Source organism: Oryzias melastigma, linkage group LG20 (assembly GCF_002922805.2).
Source record: "Oryzias melastigma strain HK-1 linkage group LG20, ASM292280v2, whole genome shotgun sequence".
In the NCBI taxonomy this organism is placed as follows: Eukaryota; Metazoa; Chordata; class Actinopteri; order Beloniformes; family Adrianichthyidae; genus Oryzias; species Oryzias melastigma.
The window spans coordinates 5,152,774-5,161,818 of NC_050531.1; the positions used below are offsets into that span (position 1 = coordinate 5,152,774).

At 38.3% G+C, this 9,045-nt stretch overlaps 1 protein-coding gene across 2 annotated transcripts in view; it reads left to right on the forward strand.

Moving 5' to 3' along the window:
* The window catches only part of tmem108 (transmembrane protein 108), a 50,529-nt gene that overhangs the window by 35,484 nt on the left and 6,000 nt on the right, over nucleotides 1-9,045 (forward strand). The window lies entirely within an intron of this gene.

Here is a 9,045-nt window from a genome sequence, read left to right on the forward strand (position 1 = left end):
TCTAATAAGGTTCTAAAACTCTGATTTAGTATATGTCTGTACATTTAACACAAGGTGACGGACGCTCATAAATATTCAAATATCGTCTCGTCAGAATTTAAATTCCATACATGTATTGCCAAACGAAATATTGCCATAAATCGCAGAATCGATTTTTCCCATCATCCTCTGTAGGAACTGAACGGATGTTTTGTTTATTTATCGTGATGCTTTGACTCCACTTTTCCAGTGTGGCCGTTGCCATGACAACATATCAAATAGTCCACTTTTTTTGAAAAAGCGCTAAAAAAAAAAACACACAATTAAAGTACTAAAAACTGACTGAATACACATTTCTTTGGTAAGTGGCTGAGTATTAGCAGGATAACGCCCTTCAAAATGAACGCACAGACGGTTCAGGCTTCAGTTAATTTCTAACAATACTCCTCAAATATTCATGTAATTCTTCCAGAAAATGCTAAAGTAAAATCCTTTCACGTATCTTCCTTAAGAAAGAACTAAATATTGTTTTCATCCTTAAATCTTCTCCTGGAAATGTTCCTGTAAATGGAGAAGGACATCTTTGATTGTGGCGCACGCTTCCGTTTTTCCCCCAGATTCCAGACAACTTCCTGTTTAGTGTTTCTCCTTCCTGTGGAGTCCGTTCAGCAGCTAAATCATCACCTAAGTAAACAGCAGAACCAGCCTTTGTTCTCCTCCGTCTGATTCCCAGATTAGCTCGTTCAAAGCTGAAAAACGGTTTGCTGAGCCTTCAAACAGGAAGCTATTACCCCGTTTGGCCTCTTATCGCCACGTTGGCATCTGTAGGGTCCTCTCGGCTCCGCCCCCTCCACCGCCGCGCCCATCCTAGCTTCCTCCGGGACGTGCCCCATCTGTCTGGGTCTCCCCGTGGGACAGTGGCAGACGAACACACCCAGGAGGCAAACCAAAGGAATTTGTCTGTTTGTGTTTTTGTGCGGATGATGCGCCACAATTGTTCCTCTAGAAGTCGACTATTCTTGTTTGTTTGTTGCCATCCCACTCCCACCGTCAAAATAAAATAAAAATAAAAAATAAAAAAGATGGATGACGTTACTACAGTTTCAGCTCACCATGTTTCATTTCTTACATATGAGATTTAAATGTATTTATAATATGTTTATATATAGGTGCAACACATGGCTGGTTCTCTGATGATTTAAGGGAATTCCTCAGGGTTTTGTTCTCGGATTGTGCTGGTTGTGATTACCTCAAATGAGCCTATCATGGAGCGGGAAGGAAATGTTTGGTTTGGTGTCCTGGGACTTCTAAAAGAGAAACTGTGGGTTTATTTAATAGAAGTATAAGATCTTATTTTTTACCCAGAGTTTATGTTTAGGAGATGAAAATGAATTTTCAAAATCAGATCTTTTGATTTTAGAGTTTCTATGAAGTGAAGTTTGAAAAGTTAGCACACTTAAGACATTTCTAAACATTTATTTCATTATTTTTTTTAATTAGGAAGAATTTAATTTAAAAAATGTAATTTTAATCATGTTTTTGCTTTATATTTTGCATTTTTTTTAATTTTTTTATTGAACATTTCATTTAGTCAAGCATTTGTTTTCTGTGAAATAAAGTTTTTTTCCCAATAATTCTTGAATAATTTAAGTTACTTTAGCTTCTACTATCTATACTAGGAGCTTTAGCATCAAAGGAATACCAAACCTTTCTAAAGTTTTCTTAAACGTTTTCAGGTGTTTTTTGACACGGCTCACATACATGCAAAGGACACAACATAATGACAAAAGCAGAAGCACAGTGACGAAGCTAAATGAGCTAATGCTATAGAGCTACCTGCCGTACATAACTTTGTCATGTCACCATGGGGACAGCAGAGTAAATTAACAACCTCAGACAAAAGCAGATTGTAAACAATCATGCACCTCTCTAAAAAAAACCAACAGCTTAAAACTGAGTGAAACTTTTTCAAAAAAGTCCATTATTCATTTCCGTTGTGTTTCACTTCTGTTGTGTTGTGGCTTTTTCTTTGTTTTTCTGCTTTTGTCGTCATGTTTTCACTTTTGTCGTTGTGTTGCCAGCGTTTGTTGTTGTGCTTCAGCTTTTGTCGTCGTGTTGTCTGCCTTTGTTTTGTCTTTTGTCGTGGTGTTCCTGTTTTTTGTCGTTGTGCTTTGACCTTTTTAGTTGGCTTCATGCTTTGTTGTCCTGCTTTAACTTTTGTTGTTGTGTTGTTGCCTTTTGTTGTTGTGTTGTTGCCTTTTGTTGTTGTCCTTCTGCTTTTGTCGTTGTGTTGTCGCCTTTTGTCGTTGTGTTGTCTGCCTTTTGTTCTCGTGCTTTGGCTTTTGTTGTCATTTTGTTGTTTTTTGTCGTTTTACTTCCCCTTTTGTCATTGTGTTGTCGGCTTTCTTTGACGTGCTTCGGCTTTTGTCTTGTTCTTGTCTGCCTTTGTTGTTGTGTTGTCTTTTGTCGTGGTGCTTCTGGTTTTTTTCGTCGTGCTTCGTCCTTTGTTGTCCTGCTTCAACTTTCGTTGTTGTGTTGTCGACTTTTGTCGTTGTGTTGTCTGCCTTTGTTTTGTCTTTTGTCGTGGTGTTTCTGTTTTTTTGTCGTTTTGCTTTAACCTTTTAGTTGGCTTCATCCTCTGTTGTCCTGCTTTAACTTTCGTTGTTGTGATGTCGCCTTTTGTCGTTGTGTTGTCGCCTTTTGTCGTTGTGTTGTCTGCCTTTTGTTCTCGTGCTTTGGCTTTTGTTGTCATTTTGTTGTTTTTTGTCGTTTTACTTCCCCTTTTGTCATTGTGTTGTCGGCTTTCTTTGTCGTGCTTCGGTTTTTGTCTTGTTCTTGTTTGCCTTTGTTGTTGTGTTGTCTTTTGTCGTGATGCTTCTGTTTTTTTTTGTCATTGTGCTTCATCCTTTGTTGTCCTTCTTCAACTTTCGTTGTTGTGTTGTCGACTTTTGTCGTTGTGTTGCCGCCTTTTGTTGTCGTGCTTTGGCTTTTGTTGTCGTGCTTCGGCCTTTTTCGTCATGTTCTTGCCTTTTATCGTCATGTTGTCACCATTGTTGTTGTGTTGCCAGCTGTTGTTGTTGTATTTTTGCTTTTGTCATCATGTTGTCACTTTTGTCTGTGTGTTGTCACCTTTTGTTGTCGTGCTTTGGCTTTTGTCGTCATTTTGTTGGTTTTTGTCGTCGTACTTCCCCTTTTGTCATTGTGTTGTCTGCTTTTTTTGTCGTGCTTCAGCTTTTGTCTTGTTGTTGTCAGCCTTTGTCGGTGTGTTGTCTTTTGTCGTGGTGCTTCTGTTTTTTGTCATCATGCTTTGACTTTTGTAGTCATGCTTTAGCTTTCGTTGTCATGCTTTGGCTTTTGTCTTGTTGTTGTCTGCCTTTGTTGTTGTGTTGTCTTTTGTCGTGGTGATTCTGTTTATTTGTCGTTGTTCTTCAGCTTTTGTCGTCGTCTTGTCTGGCTTTGTGTTGTGTTGTGACTTTTATCATCGTGCTTTGGTTCTTGTTGTCGTGCTTCAGCTTTTGTTGCCATTTTGTCTGTTTTTGTCGTTGTGTACATCTGCTTTTGTCATTGTGTTGTGTCTTTTGCTTTATGTGGGCCACGTTGGCCACCGTAGTTTTAGTATTAAGAATGTGACTTTAAAGTTTTAGCAAATGTTTGGGGGTTTTTTTACGCATCTTCAGTGATCAGCTATTTTTCTAGTTTCAAAACGGACAATTCTTCCTCATTTTAAGTGTTTTGTTCTCAAATCATCACTAAAAAAATGAATATTTTGTGGATCATAGACCGTGAAACATCAATAACAGAGTCATCGTATCTGTTTCTGGACTTGAAACACAAGTTAAAATTGATTTAAGTAGATGAGGAATAAAAATAGAATTCATCGTTATTCTCATAAATTTACTGTGATTTCTGTCAGAGCTGCCGTGCAGAGGAACCAATCCCGTCTCCGATCGATGGTCGATTGTGCGGCGACTGTTCCTTGCAGAGGCTTTAGGGCGAACGGCGCCACAGCCAGCTGTTTGCTGATGATGCAGCAGCCAGATCTCGCCTCATAAGCAGGTTGCCTCAGCACACGAGAACTGCATGTAGCATCAGGTGACCCCTGGTATAATAAATGCCCCCCCCCTCCTTAAGAATCACCAACAGCAGTCGGACGCTACACACCTAGCCCTTAACCGTGATGGATTCTACTCCTGAAATGAGTCTTTGCAAATCAGTGTGAGCGAAAAGTGAGTAAAACATGTCGCCTGCCACTCCGCCGGGGGCAGCTGAGATGGAGTGACCGCCACTCCGGCCCCTGACATTGAGTCTAATGGTGAAGGATTGGTGAGACAAAGCCTGCTTTGGATCAGCGCACAGGATCCTGCTTTGCAGCATGATTTATTGATGTCTGAGATAGCATCAGTGTTGGACTTCTACAAATGTCACTGCATCCCGTGCATTCAGAGCAGCCTGCTTCAGCAGCATGTCCGTCCTCTGTAGTAAATTCCACGTCGGCATAATGTAAAGCAGGCTGATGGCGTTAGTCAAATGAACGAGGGCATAATCTCAGGCTAATTTGTTCATAGTTGTTTTTATGTTTTAGTAGCTTGTGCTATTCTTAGACCATGGTCTGGGTGGTGCAGATAGGAGGGCAGCAGAACGCTGATAACGGTTGTGTGTCCCATAAATTACATGTCCAAATGAAACACGGCATTGAATTTAATCTTACCTTTTGGATGTTGACACAGTGAGTTGTATAGACTGGAGTCGCTATGCTAGCTTGATGCGTACGCAAAGTTGGACGCCATATTGGAATGGTCTAGCCTGTTTACTGCTGTGCTAAAATTATACATACAGAGCTGGAAATAACAAGCATGTGACTTTTCACGTCATCGTTGTGTTGTCAACTTTTGTCGTCGTGCTTCGGTTTTCGTAGTCTGCACCTATGCATTACAGCTCTCATTCAAGTCAGGTTGTTGGCTTTTGTCATCATGCTTCAATTTTTGTTGTCGTGTTATCTGATTTTGTTGTTGTGCTTCGGCTTTTTTCATCATGCTTTGGCTTTTGTTCTCATGCTTTGGCTTTTGTTGTCATGCTTCGTCTTTTATTGTTGTGCTTTGACCTTTGTCCTCATGCCTCGGCTTTTATCGTCGTGCTTTGGTTTTGTCATTGTGTTTCGACTTTTGTTGTCATGCTTCGGCTTTTGTTGTTGTGCTTCGGCTTTTGTTGTCACGCTTTGGTTTTTGTTGTCATGCTTCGGCTTTTGTGGTCATGCTTCAGCTTTTGTTGTCGTGCTTTGGCTTTTGTTCCCGTGCTTCAGCTTTTATAGTCGTGCTTCAGCTTTAGCTGTCGTGCTTTGGCTTTTGTCATCATGCTTCCACTTTTGCTGTCATGCTTCGGCTTTTGTCATAGTATTTTTAGCTTTAGTCGTCGTGCTTCGGCTTTTGTCATCATGCTTTGTCATCATGCGCTTTATACCCTCAAAGGAGGGTAAAAAGCGCTATATAATTATACGCCATTTACCATTTTGTTATCATGCTTCGGCTTTTGTCATCATGTTTTTAGCTTTAGTCGTTGTTCTTCTGCTTTTGTTGTCATGCTTCATTTTTTTGTTGTTATGCTTTGGTTTTGTTGTTGTGTTGTCGGCTTTCACCCATAGAAATTGCCTCAGGCGACAGTCGTCACCGTAGCTTCCTGATCGTCAGCCAGCATTTTGAAACCCGTCCACAGTGATTGGTCCGAGTCGGTCTGAGTCACGTTTTAGAGGAACTATGTCGCCAATCATGAGTGAGCTTGTTCGAATTCCCCCCTTCCACTGAAAACTGCTCGGGAGAATCTGTCAATCACACGTAGGAGGTGGGGCCAGTGGGCACCACATGCTTCTGATTGGTCAGAAGAAGAAGATATCAGAGCAAGAATGTTAATTCTGACAAACTATTCCTCAATACAAGTCTATGGGATTTTGACTTCTAGGAACCAACAAGTACTTCCTGTTTGGAACATGAGGGGGGAGGTCTTGATATGTCCAGTGAATATACAGTCAATGGGTCTTAGAGGATAAGAAAATATCGTGGAAAAGATTCTGAGCAGATTTTTTACTTTTTAAAGGAGTTCTAACATACCATAATGTTCTAAATGTTTTGGTTAATTAGAGGTTGTACTTATCTTTAGATCTGGCAGAAACAACCTTGAAGTTTTAATAAAATAAATTATTTATTCTTTTGCGTTTGAGCTTCTTTGTTTACTTCCAAAGCTGTAACTCTGATTTACAAAGAGACACGTTCTTTAAAGTGGAGGACTGGAATGCTTCCGGCTCGAGTCCCTGCAGTTTTCTGACTAAAGCTCGTCAGATCTCTCACAGGAAATGTGTCGACTTAAGACAAAGCGGCCTTCAAATATCTCTTTACAAAATGAGCATCTCCCCTTTAACACCCGAGATACGATCTTTAATAAGAAATGTTTTAACTAAACTGAAGTGAATATTACTCTCCGTGTTGGCATCAGATCAGAGGGAAGCTGCATGATTTATGCAGAGTTTCCATCACCGGAGAGCCGTTTAGCTTCAACCGAGTCCGGATGATGATGCATTTGCAGCCGCGGCGTTCTACTCTTCAGGTTGTAGCGACTGATAATGACAGAATAAGCACCTTTTAACATCAGTGAGAATAATTACCTTTTTGCAGCTGCAAAGCTCAGAGGTGTTTCCGTTCTGCAGAAATGTTCTCTACCCAACAGGCGTCTCCTCGATTCAACGCCTTTCCATTAAAAGGTTGAGTTGAACGGCTCTACGCCCCGGTCTAAAGGATAATAACTGAGAACAGTCATAAATCAGCGTGTTTGCTGCCTCCTCGGATAAAGGGGCCGGCGTGGGCTCCGAGGATTAGAGGTTTGACACATTTGGTTAATGGAGGACATGCATCGGACCCTCTGTCCTGCAGCTGTGCGCCGCTGAGGGAAGAACCTCCTGATGAATGACTCTCAGCAACGATTGTAATTTGATTTTTTTTTCTCTTCAGCTAAGACATATTTCAAGTCTGTTTCTGTCTGAAGTTTTGCTCTTTTTGGTTCATAAAACGGATTCATCCACTCAGTTTTGTGCTTTGCTCTTTTTGGAAATGGAAACTTGGTTGCCATGGTTACTGTTAGAGTCCTGAACAATGATATGAACATCGAGGTCAAGTCTGAGTTTAGAGACTATCACCTTTTTATTTTTACACTAGTAAATGACTCATATCATTAAACAGTGATAACATTTTACTTAAAAGCTTAAAATTCCTGTAATTATAAATATAATAATTTATAGTAATAAAAATAAAAGTAAAAATATTAAGAATGGAAAAAAGTTCAGCTAAGCAATAAAAGTAACTCTGTGATGCTTTTATTTTGTTTAATTAATCGAAATTACATCCTTATTTTTGTATTTATTTCTAAGATGTGTTTTTTGATTCTGATAAAAGGTAATCCTGGTCAATTAATAGGTTGTGTCATTTAATGTTAAAAAAGTGTTTTATTTAGTTTATTTTAAGACTTAATTTTTATTATTTTATTCTAGGTTTTAATGTGTTTCTTATGCAACCAATGAACTGACTCTAGTGCTAAGTAAAGTACTGTAGTAGACTTAATTTTTAATATTTTTACTTGCTAAAAATATTTACATATATTTACAACATTCTGTGGAGACATGAACGGCATTTTCACACATTTACTTCAGTTTTGTTTTGATTTGCTCTAAAAAATAAAAAAATAAAAAATAAAAAACAAAGTTAGAAATGAGGATAAACTCCAAAATTTAAATTACTGTATTTCTTTCCTAGTAATATTTGTATACTTTCAACCCCATTTGTGTGTTTAGGTGAGTGTTAAATGTGTTCTTTATTAATATTTGGTATTTATCTTAGAAAAAATAATTTGCTGTTTGATGCTGGTAACTTGTAAAACAAAATAAAAGTACTTAATAATTACTCGGGGAAAAATAAATAAAAACTAAAAAAAAAAAAGCTGGAGTCAGGGCAGTTTACCAAGTAACCACTAGGTGACAAAATAAGACAAAATAAAAGCACATTTACGGAAAACTTCTTAATAATTGATCTAAAACTTTGACTTCTCATTTGAAGCTGGTAGCTGAAACCAGAAGAATTATGTTCTGGTTTCTGGTTTGGGTAAATAGGACTGTAAAAGTATTAAGAGCTCCACTATTTACCATTTCCTTTGATAATTATAAACATTGATGATTTTATTGGCCATGAAACGTCAAATGAGCATCTTAGTTGGGTTTTTGCTTTAAAAATACGGCGGTCCTCTCATTTCCTGCCACCACTTCATGCTCCGGCTCACATAATGGAGCCAGTGAATAATGCAGTTAATAAAGTAATCTGATTAAAGTAAGCGGGTGACACAGCAGTTCAGTTAATTACAGGCTGAGAAGCGTAATGATGGAAGACGAGGCTTCACGTCTCTTTTTAGCACCTTAGAGGTCAGCTTCTAACTGCTGAGATGCACTTTTTCAGGATTTTAGCAAAGAAAATTATGGAAATATAACATTTAAAATCAGAGGTGTCAAACTCAAATCGCACAAGGGGCCAAAATCTAAAACACACCTTAGATTACAGGCCGAACGGGATAAACATTTATTTAAAACTCTAGAAGTACATTTGAAAACTTTAAAAAAGTAACTTTTTGACCTAATTATGAACTAGATATATAGGATTACCTGTGATGATGCTAGTGTGAATGCTGTAAACTGAATTTGACCGCTGAAGATGCTGAAATTGATAGTTAAAAAGGTGGAAGTCGATAGCTGAAATCACTGAAGCTGAAGCTAACTGAAATATTACCTAAACTCCAAATTAGCCTAAAACACTTAAACAATAATAGCCAAAACAGCTACCATGAAGATAAAATGTAAAAAACTGAAAACAACTAAATTAACCAAAACAGCTACCATGTAGCTGAAATATTAGCAAAATTGCATAATGGACTAAAAAAAATGAAAAAAAGCGAAATTAGCCAAAACAGCTAGCATGAAGCTAAAATGTTAGCAAAATTCCATAATGGACTAAAAAAAATTAAAAAACTTAAATTAGCCAA